We start from the raw sequence: 12466 nt of genomic DNA, 5'->3' as shown, positions 1-12466 counted from the left end.
AAATAGAACTGTCTTCCTAAACACCTCTTTGTGTACAGCTCCTTTGCTTTCTGAAAATGAATGCAATTCTCAGTGCTGGAGAAAATGTATTAGCAATTATTAAACTCTCATATACTACAGAGATGGAGTCTAATATAGATAATTACAGTTTATGTGAGGATTGTGACATTAATCAGCCCCTGTCCCTTTTCCTCTTTCATTGACAAAGCATTTTCTTTCTAGAAAAAATAAAAATATGATTTATTGGTTTTAGACAATAATAATAACAGCTTTGTCTGTTTTGCTTTTGTTTGGTTGGATGGTTGGTTGGGTGGGTTTTCTAATACAGTACGTTTCTTGAACTTCTCCATCCACAAACTACCATAAGTTTTGGCTTTCTTGGATGTCTACTTCTTCTCTTTGCAGAAGTTTAGGTCAAATAAATATTGGTCTCTTCATATAAATACAGCACATTACCTGGCCTAAGGACAGGTTGCTTGGAGCAACCTGAAAATCCCAGGAGCACTTAGCATAATATTGTTGTGCATGTGTTCTGTATGGATATACATCCTGCACAGACAGTTGCTCTAAGCCTGGAAATATGTCCAAATATTTCAGGAAATATCATGGAGAAATTTCACTAAAAAAAAAAAATGAAGAAAAAGGATATATATTAGATATTAATGCAATTTTTTCCCAAAATTTTCTAAACATATAGAAAAATGTACACATAGGAATTAATACATTTACTTAGCTTTATCATTGGACATAACAATATAGATAATATTTTTACTTTTTTTATAAGTTAGTTTATTTTTAGGATCAAAGAAATTGCTTTTTATAATTGTTGCATATATTTTTCTTTCAAAATATCTTTACTTTCATCTGTATTCCAATAACAACATTTTATTTTCACTAATTTTTTAAAAGCTTAGTAACTAGATTTCATGACTGGCATCTGATAAATTAGGATCATATATATGTATATATTATATGCTAAATAGTGTATACTGCATATTTATTATTTACTATGTATTATATCATATTATATGCTATATATTATACATTGCATAGTATACGTTAAATAATATAGATAATGTAAAATATGTATTACATATAGTTTTATGTAATATATATCATATAACATACTATATATTGTATATTGTTATATATTTTATATTGTACATTGAAAGGTCACAATACATCCAGAACATTCTCTGCTACGGGCTGAACAACTCCAGCTCTGTCAGGCTTTCATTATAACACAGGTGATTTAATAAATTTCATGGCCCTGCTCTGGACTCACTAACAGGTCCATGTCTTTAACTTTCATGGTTGGCTCATGTATAATTTTTTGTCTACCAACATCCCAATGTGCTTCTCTGCAGGGTTGCTATCTAACCATCCATCCATCCATCCATCCTTCTTTCCATCCATCTATCCATCCATCCATCCATCCATCCATCCATCCATCCATCCATCCATTCATCCATCCATCAGTCTGTACTGATACTGTAATTGCCTCAACCCAGATGCAGGACCTTGCCCTTGCTCTTGTTGAACTCCATCAGGTTCACATTGACCCACTCCTCAAGACTGTCAAGATCCCTCTGGATGGCATCCCTTCCTCTGGCATCACTTGCTGAGGTTGCATTTAATCCCACTATGTAATTGATGAATATACTGAAAATTAACAGTTCCAATAGATCCCTCAGGGGCAGTACTTGCCATTGATCTCCACTTGGACATAGAGCCATGGACTGTACGTAATTCTTTGGATGCAGCTAGCCATCCAGCTATTTCCTTATCTGTTGGAAAGTTCATCCAGTCAACTCACATCTCTCCAGTTTAGAGACATAGTTGTTGTGTGGGAGTGTGTCAAAGTCCTTATAGAAGTCAAGATGGATATCAGTTGCTCTTCCCTTATCCACTAGTGCAGTCACTCCATGGTAGAAGGCCACTAAAGTAGCCAGATGCGATTTGCCCTTTCTGAAGCTGTATTGACTGTAGTCATCTCCCTGTCATACAGATGTGCTGACATAGCTCCCAGGGGGATCTGTTCTGTCATCTTTCTGTGTATAGAGGTAAGATTGACTACTCAACCTCCGAACTTCAGTGAAGTGAAAGTGATACAAATCTAGAGTTGGTCTTTTTTAGCTTTTTCTTCTGTGTTTCTATTTACACGTACTTAAAAAAAAAGTTTTTTTAATATAGCTTAACTAACCTTATGCAGTTTGCTTTTCTATTTTATGTAAAATTTTCAGAATAAGTCAGTGCATACATTTTTTTCCTGTTAATGTGTATTAGTTGTTTTGGATAATGACTCAGCTTTAACATTCTTTGCAAGTTCCATAAATGGGAATGTGACAACAAAGGGTTTTATGGAAATTCATTTCAGTATGTTGAAGATGATTAGGTTTTATTCAAGTCACACAACTTCTTCTATGAAAGTACAAGAAAAGGGATCTAAGCAGGATTTTTCTCTCTCTCCAGGTAACAAAAACTACAAGACAATAAAAAGATATTTCAAAGGTGAAAAATCTATCCAGAATTTTCAGAAGTTAAACATAGCGAGAAAAACTTTAATGGTTTAGATACACTTCCTTTAAGAATATGCCATAACTTAAATGCAAGGGTTTGGATTTTAGTTACATAAGGTTACACAAAAAATTCAGTCTGGGAAAAAAAGGTTTTGCAAACCGAAGAAAATGAAACAATCGCACAATAAACCCCTAAAATACTCCATACCATTATATTCATTTATATACTGCTTGGCTGAGTGGAGATCAATAGAAATCAAAACAACACAGAATACAAATCACTTTTATGTTTTGTTCTTTCTTTTCCTTATGTAGACACTTTTCAACGTACACAGTATTCTCATCAATAAAGGTAATTTTAAATGCATGCTAAATTATTTCTAATTTGGGTATATAATTTACCCCAGTAAACGAGAGGTTAACAATTCTTTTCATAGCCTTTGTTTTGCCAATTGTGAAAATGATAATACTTACATCAATTTTAATCTAGAATTAAAATAAGTTTTCTAAAAACTCCTTTGATAAAATGTAGGAATAACCAGTCTGCAGAATAATGAAACTGCACAAAAGATTTAAAGTTTCAGACCAGAATATTTTCCAGATTAAACTGATACTACTGCATGTATGCCCACCCCAGCTGAGAAGATATATTTACACTCATATATAAATATCATATGTATGCATCTGTATGCATCTGTATATTTATCATGCAGATCCAGATCAAGACTATATCTGCAATAGTTTATTTCTTTTAACCCATTTCAGTTATAGCACAATTTCAAGAGAAATTGTTCACAACATGATTTTTCTCCAAATCTTCAATTTGATTCTTTAATATTTCATTAAAAATGAGTAGGCTTTCTCAGTACCCTTTTTATAAACAATATTAGATAGCCAAAGTTATATTTTTAAACAGTTTTCTCTCCTGAGTTTTCAGGCTGTCATCTTCAGTGAAGTGTGCGGATCTGATTACCTCTAATTTTGAAGTTTTTGTTTGTGTCGCTGTTAGGTGTTTTTTGGTTGGTTTTTTTGTTAGTTTTTTTGTAGTTTTTTTTTTTTTTTGTTACTCACCTGTTAAATGCAGGATGCAGTGGCCATTTATTTAAATAGAGTTTTCAGAAATTTATTTAACAAGGTTTTACACGCTTAACTTTAGGTACAAGAGGAAATTAATCACTGTTTAATGAAATATTTAGGTCTTTATTCAACTCACCCAACTTAGTGAAATGCCTCAATTAGGGGTATAGTTTTATTAGTTACAGTCAAGGAAAATAGCTCTCCCAGGTGATTCAATATCAGCAAGACTGAAATCATCCTCTAATAGCTTTTCTTTCCTTGCGGAAAAAATATTCCCTGTTCCTTCAAGAGGAAGCCATTTGTGACTACTATGTTCTACATAGAGATAGTAGTATGCCTTAACTTACCCAACTTGCTACTGCTTATCTCCATTGCCTCCATTTTTATGATCTTTGATATTGAATGCTTACAGTCTCTCTCAAGATATGCTGGAAGAAATCCTAGTGCACGTGCTTTCTGTCCTGACACAACGGATGAGCGTTACTGTTGTGCTTCCTAGCAGTTGGAGCTCTCTGTACTGAGGGTAAGTCTGGGAGGCATCATCAGGTTCAATAACACCACTCGTGTGCTGTTTGCAAACAGAAAGATGAATTCTTAAGGATTTACAACACCTTGAGAAAAGCCCAGTCAGAGAGATCCCTGAGCTTATTGCACTCCTTTTAAGACATGCTAGATAAAACTGAACTTGATCTGTTGATGTTCTGAACAGAAAGGACACAACTTACTTCCTAGTCAAATATAACGTGATAATAGTAGTACTATGTCAAACTCAGACTATAATCCTCTGAAATTTCAGTGAGGGAATGATTCATATTTGCATTAGACTTAAATGTCCTAACAGCTTTGGTTGTCCCAGAGCACTGGCAGAGAAATCCTGTATGTGATAGCAAGGTACCATGTCAGCTAAAAGTGGTCACATTCTGAAATGCTTTGATAATGAGGACATAGTACATGATAAATGGTATGAGATGATGAGGTTCTTCATCAGAGGCCATTGTGGAAATACAAAGTAGCATTTCTTTTTTGTTAATATTAAATTTAATATGGATGTGTTCGGATAATACCCTACTGTTTTTTTACTGCTGGTGAGATTTTGTCTCCGTGTACACTGAACATGCAAAATAATCATTGGTTGTATTATTTTACATATTTATTTCTAACTAGTAAGCCTATAGTTAGGATTAATAGAATTTCTTTCATGAAGTTCAGAGCTTAGTATACACACATTAGGGCGCCTGGGCACTTATGGAATAGCAGTCATATTCCACAAGTAATGAGAACACCTCTTAATTCAGCTGAAGTCAAAGCCACAAGTGAGTTATAAATGTATTTGTTCTCCAGTTAAATCGATTCTATGCAGTGCTGCAAGTGCTTATTATGCATTCTGTTTATTCCACAAGGAGGACATAATAGTTCTTTTCCTATTCTGCTAAAATACCACAGTACAAGGCATCTTATTTGGTTTTGGTTTAACTATACCAATTTCACTTCTAATCAGCTTCTGTGTGATGCTTACAGTGATCTCGAAGCTCCTGCTGGATTATCGATTTCTATTCAGAAAAAAGAAAGAAACATTAGTTTGCATGTCATGAACAGCCTTTTGCTATCTAGACAGCTGTTTTGGTGGGCAGTTTCCAAAGGAGATGTGAATATAATAATTTCTTACAATCATACATATAACTTCCTTGGTGATGTGTATCATTGAGAAAAGACTGAGGACCTTACATAAAATTACTTGTTTTGTCAGTGCAGTTCTCAGTTGACGATGTCCAAAGATAGCATATGCTTCTACCCGAAAGGATATTAATAGACTTCACAACTGCTTAGGGAGTCTATATTGCAGTTCCCTCAGACACTAGAATAATTCGACTTATCAAAGAAAATACACATTTATATGCTGTTTCTTCAGAAGCAGATGAGAGAAGTAGAACTGATGATGAATTTACTGAGCTGTCCTGTGCTGTAAAACCCTGATTCAGAGAAACCTAATGGGGTTATTTTACAAATGGACCATTGGTTACAAAGATACATATGCTGGTTATAATGCAAAATAGAACAAAAGTAAGCGATGTAGTACTTCTCCTTTCCTTCATGTTCTACACAACCTTATCAGCTATTTAATGATTTAAATAAATGTTGTGAAAAGGAAGGAAAGGAAAAAAGAGAAGCTATAAATTTTACTTTTAAAATAAAGAACCTTGAGTGGATCTGAATATTCTTAGGGCTGTCAACAATCTTTGACACAAACACAGGAAAATATTGGAACAAAAAACTGAGAATCAAGTTATAGATACTAAAACAAACTGTATTTTAAAAAGCTAGTGCAGATCACTGTAATTAGACACCCTTCTCATCATTATTTCCTACCTATAACATTTACCTTGAAAAATTTTGAACAAGTCTCTAATGTTGCAAAAACTTTTTGAAATCTAAATAATCAATCAGTTTCAATATTTCTCAGCCCACTTTCTGCCAAAGGATTCTTCACCACCTATCATGTCTGTCATACCAGGTGCTCGGCTGGAGCACTCAGAGTATTTGACCACAAATAAATAATTATAGTGCTGGACAAAATTGTCAACTTATCAGAAAGCTCAAATTCCCCTCATAAAAAAGGATCCTCCAGACACATTGAGATTTGCTTTGCCAGAATTTTATTTTAATTCAGTTACTGAGTAGGAAGCTGTTTCTTTCCAACTTATAGTTCTGATGTTATGTAATATCAATAACATTCTCCTATTAGTTGCAATTATTTTCGAATCTGCACATGCCATTTTACATGGTACAATTAAGTGGCTGAGTCTTTATGCCCTCATTTACAGTAAGGCAAAAGGTGTCTCAATATCTTTAGTGACAGAAAAAAAAAATAACCTGGCACAGTCAGGCCCAAGAAGTGGAAGAGTCTGTACTTTTGAGAGGATAAATATGACATCTTATATAGAGAGTAATAGATTAAGTAGACCTCCTTCAGTTGCTGAATGGTCTAGAATATAAAGTTATGTTTTTCTATGTATGCAAATATTCCTACAGAACACTGCAGTGAAGGGGAGGGAAAAATAAGTAAGTAATTATTCTGCTTTTCAGGAAAGAAAAAAATTTTGCATCCAGGTTTGTGACTTAAGACATTGCTTGAATGAATTACATCAACATAGTTATGTTAATATGTAGTCTCTTATATAATTTTTTCATCCAGAATTTATGTTCAATAATATCCTTAATATAGTTAAGCTTTGCTGTTTGTTAGCCTATATGAACTTGAAATCATTCTTAGGAAGTTCTTCATCCGCTAAACATGCTTTTAATTTAAGTTCTCTATATAAACACTAATTAAGTATGAATTAATAAACTATTTCTAAGTATTTCAACTCTTTTGTATATATTTGCGTGGGTCTCTTCCCATGGTCATATTCTCAGCCATTATAAAGCTGTGTGATTTAATGGAATCTATTTGAAACCAGGCCAATTTGCTATAGTCAAAGATTTGGTCCAGGACAGGTAATAAAACAAAAGTAATATCAGATTCACCTTGGTAGCTACTGGATACCAATAATCATTCTTGAGCCCATACCTTTTAACCTCACTGTTTTCCAGAGTGCTATGTATTGCAATAATTTTACTATTTTAGGTAGATTATTATGACCAAAAAGAGACTGCAGCAAAATAATTTTGGCAATTAAATTAGACTAGTTTAAGTGCTAGAGAATTTGAAGAAGAAAGAAGGTATAAAGAGAATTAAAGATGAAGATCAAAGACTTTAGGAAGAAAAGAAAAGAAAAAAAGCAACACAGAAACAAAAAGAGGTTTCATACCAGCTAGGTATGGATGTCAAAATTTCTACTAGTTTTCTGCTTATTTTCACAGCAGATATTCTCAGTGCCTTTCTGTTTGCAATCTGTAAGGGAAGGGATTTGCTCAGTCTACTTTTGTTACTTCTCTTCTTACTTCTCTGTTTCTTTTCTTCCTGTCTTAAACAATTTTTATCTCTTTCTTTTCTTTTTATATTAAAATCTTTCCATAAAAATACAATTCAGGGTTTCATTTGTATAGATTATTATTTTGTTTATAAAACAAAAAGAAAACAAACTTGAATATTCACTGGAAGGTACAAATAAAGATACGGAAGGGAGGGGGAGTGAGTGATAGAGAAAAAAGGAAAGAGAAGTGAGTGATTTCATATGTGACTTTGTCCGTAATAAAATGTCTAAAACATTTACTTGGATTATATGATGAAGCTTGTATTACAGATCTTGCTCATGTTAGTAAAAATTAGTTACGCATTGATTGGAATAATAACAATATTTCCCTGCTATAAGTTCTTTTGCCACATTTGCATTTTCCCCATTCAGGAGGGAGCAAAATTAAAGGGAAAAATCAGCATTACACCACTATTGTTATTACCCTGCCTTGTACCTACTGATTTCTCTAGCTACCTTCAGCATCTGTATCACTTCACAAGTATGTGTGAAGTAGTTGCTCTGCTCTTTCTCCCTAGGGAGTAAAGGGTAATTTCTCTTTCCTATTGGTTAACTAAACAAGCTAAATAGCATGGAGCGTATGATGAAAAAAATTCATTCTCAGCTGTTATGCCTAATATCTTCATAAATCTCATCTTCTGGTTTAGCTCTCATTACCAAGCAAAAGAGATAATAATATATCTCTTTGGGAGGTTTTAAGAGCATTTCTCCACTAGTCCACCTAATTTAAAGTGACTTCATGTTAGGAGCAATATGTAAGCAAATCTCTTCGGTAAAACTATGCACTGTAAACTGTATGATCAAAATAGTAAAATAATCAGGTCACACCATTTGAAGAGTCAGCATTCACTGCAGCGTCTGAAAGACTTCTCTTTCATTTTAACCAAGAAGTAACATGTCAGCTATGTGGCAGCTGATGATATTTTAATGATGACCACTGCAATCTTAAAAATACTTTAAACAAAATCTTCAAAAAGGACTACTGACTACACAGTTCATTTTAATGAACACCATAATCATACTAGAAAGTATAACTCTTCTTAAGTAGAAATGTTTTATAATGTCATATTCATGAAACAGAAATTCAATGGGTACCATGAGATACAGACACTTTCTCTGACTCATGAAGCCTGCATTCATTAAATTCTTGCCTTACTCCAGACAACTGATATGAGCTATTAGGAATCAAGGTACTTTGAAGACGGATGGAGTCAGTGGCTCTGTATATATTAGCAAGTAGTGTACATAACTGGGAATTGGCTGAAGACCTGAAATCCACACTGTACATATTGCAGGAGCTTCTGACTTTGAATTATCTCTAGTTGGGTCCCACAGGCACAATGCATGTTTAAACTTAGAATGCATTAGTTTTGCTCGTTTATCTTCATCTGAAAGGGATCCAGCTCACGCACACTGAAACTGCACCACAGCACAAAGGTAAGCACAGTATTGGGGGCCTTCCAGGACATTCACTTTAAAAGTGTATGGCTGTCTTTCATTGAATTGTCTCTGTAGAAGTATCCATGATGGCCAATCCCAGGCTTCTTAGACATATTTATATATTTTTAAGTATGACTGGATGTAGAGATCTGTCTGCACCTCTCAGCCATTTGGCCATTGTTTGTTCCTTTATTTTTTATGTCTTGATACTGTTATATCTGAACAGACTGAATGTATAAAAAACACAAAATGCTGAAATACTGCGCAGTCACAATGAAAGCAATCTATTCGTTTTTTGCAGTTACTTTGCCTTGGCTTTGTAACTGATAAACATATTAGTAGTGGAAACTCCAACCTCTCTCTGTTAGTCTTCTCCATAATTGAGACCTTTAGCAGGGCAGTTTTCTTGAGACAATAAAAGAATATGTCAAAGTTACAAGACTGGATTTTTCATCTGAAGTATGCATCAGTTTTATTGACTGTTCAAAGTAGTGTTCATTCACCAAAACTTCAAAATTAGTCTTTAGATGCATTTAATACTCTGCAAGGGTGACTTATACATTGCAACAACTGTCTCATAGTAACTTTTCTTATTAAACAGATGTGATGTTGCATAAAGGGTGATGAGTTCATTTGATTGCACAAGAGTATAAAGAAATTCCAAAGCTCACAAAAATTGTCTCTAAGTATTTAATTTATGCTTCCTAGAATCTGTCAATTACAATTCAAGCTACTATTTTGGGTTTGTTTGGGTTTTTTTATAAACTTTCAGTAGGGACTACAGTTTTGAGTGTTGTTGAGAACTTGATTTAATCCTTATCATTTGTGGGAAAGACACCAACAGACAATGATCTAGTGTAAAAGTAAAAGAATAAATAAAAATGTAATGCATAAAGTACTACTGAACAGATGCATAACAGAAAGATGACTGTTACCTCAAAGGGCTATGTACAAATCACAATTAAAAACCAGAACATATTGGTATAATATAAAACATACAACATCTAACAACAAACATAACAAATCTCTACAATTATGTGAGGTGAGAACTACTCAAAAATGCTAGTGTCCACTAAAGGGAAAAAAAAGAATAGGTCAGAAAATTCATATCTAAAAATAAGGAATTTTTTTAACAATTTCTGTAGCTGTCAACATGTTTAAAGGAACAATGCGTAACAAAAGTAACTCTGTTTTTACTGTTGAAAAAGAAAATACAGAAAACTTAAACCAGCAGCAAATTACCTTAAACTCATTATATTTCTTGGAAGAATTTGCAGGGATTACAGTTGTCATGCTGAAGGTAATTAATCTCTTTTAACATGGTGGTTAATTTTATTTGAGAGGAAGACAGTGCATAAGAAATATAGCGGTGAGAGAAAAACTTTTAGAGGTGCATTTTAAGAATATCACTGTATTTTACAGAGAACAGATTACATCACTATGCATATCTAGTTATTTTACAACATTTGGTCAACTTTTGTATGGCAAAAATATACATATATGTAAAAAATGTATTGCTGTGCAAAGATTTGCTGTGTACTACAATTATTCTTGATTAAAACCACCAACAACAACAAAATTCAAAGTCATTTCTGTTTCCACAGTTTTGCCAAAGCAAGGGAATATGAGAATTATTAATTATTAATGGGATAATCAGAATATAGTTAGTATCAGCTTGTCTCCAACCCAAATAGAAGTACTAATGTCTTGTAATCAAGAACAGTCATTCCTATATTTTCTAATACTCTATGGGCTTAGGCAGGAAGTTTCCATAAGTCTATGAGCAATAAGGTCAAAAAAGGCAAAGATGTGCTAAGATATAGGAATGATATGAGTACCATAACTTGAAAGAATATGGACATACATACATGTCTGTGTAGATGACACACATGTTCAGTTGCAATGCTGGTAGAAACAAGCATATTAACCATGACAATACTTATAACCGTTATTTAATGTCAGTGACTCTGACACTGGTTTGGAGTCCTTACTAGTTAATATGGCAGAGAAAACTGTGATGTCTGAAGTCTAGTTTAACTTGCTACTCCTTGTCCCTGACGCATGCATTCCTTATTGTTTGTGCTAGAGATGTGAGACATCTAGTTTAAACTCTGTGAAACACAAGGATGCTGTATGTTTACACAGGAAAAATCTCTTCTACTCATATACATCAGGATTATGGTCCTCTTTCTCTGCATGATACATTGAGTGGAATCATACAGCTTGGAAGTCTCATTATTCATTGCTAAATGAAGGAGTAGAAATAAGAAATTGAAAATATAGATAATATTATGTCATCATCCTCTTATTTTATGTGTTTTTTCCTAAACCATGCACTTTTAGTGAACAATGGTAAAGCAAACATAGCTGCTGCAAGAGATGCAATAAATACATAAATATTCCAAAAAATTCAAAAACCAAAGCTATAAAGTTAGAAAATGTAGAAATTTAAATTCAAATGTGGTGCAACATAAGCAAAGTCAGATTTTTTTCCCCCGAAAAATCATGAACCTACTAATCCATGGAATTTTTTTTCTTAAAATATCTTCCATGAGGTTTTAAACTATAATTTGCATGACAGTAGTGTCTCAGCCAAATCTGAATCAGGGTCTTGCTTTTCAGGCATCATACATAATAATAAGCAACCTTTGTACTGAATATATGATAATCTACAAAGACAGGCTGGTAGGAGGAATAAAATTACTGCCATTTTTCTGATGAGGAGTTTGGGCACCAAGACATCAAGCAGCTTGGTCAAAATCACATTAGGAAGTTTGAGAAAGTGTCAGAATCTGAAGTGTCCTCTTTCTGACTCTCCTGTCCATTAAAAACATTAGTTTTTCTCCACATATCCATTATTTCATGTCTTGTATTAGGCCTTAAATGTTTCAGTTTCAATTTCACGTGTTAATGAGCCTCTGATGTTACTGTTGTAAGTCATTTGTTTATGGAGGCCTTTCATAAGTACTTAATAAATATACTTCAGAGATAAAGAATGCAAATATACAGACAAAAGAAATCAAAATCATTTTTCTGCAACTTCTGAGAGATTTTTGGTATAAACTCTAGTGCAAATTATTACTTGTGGCAAAGATTTTAGTACAACACAAAATTGATTATCCTTTCTAAGTGTGGATATATTTCTCATAGAAAAACCCTACTATTGAGGTGAAAAAAAAAAGGAAATTTATCTCTGTATCTGGAGGGTGAAAATTTTCAGAATAAGCTCTTTAAATTAAGATTCAGAGCATTTAATATTTCTTACCTCATTTTAAAATATAATATACTCAGTCAGCAGATATGATGTAAAAGGACATACAGTTTATATTACTCAGTAGGTATTTTAATAGATAAATCACTAATTATTGTTTTGAAGTTTGTATATAACTATATATTTGTTTTAAAAAGTCTTAATTTAGAATAAATCTATTAAATTATGTGCAACAAAAATTACCC

This window comes from Lepidothrix coronata, unplaced genomic scaffold (assembly GCF_001604755.1).
Source record: "Lepidothrix coronata isolate B3197 unplaced genomic scaffold, Lepidothrix_coronata-1.0 Scaffold0, whole genome shotgun sequence".
Taxonomy (NCBI): Eukaryota; Metazoa; Chordata; class Aves; order Passeriformes; family Pipridae; genus Lepidothrix; species Lepidothrix coronata.
This window is presented reverse-complemented; position numbering follows the sequence as displayed.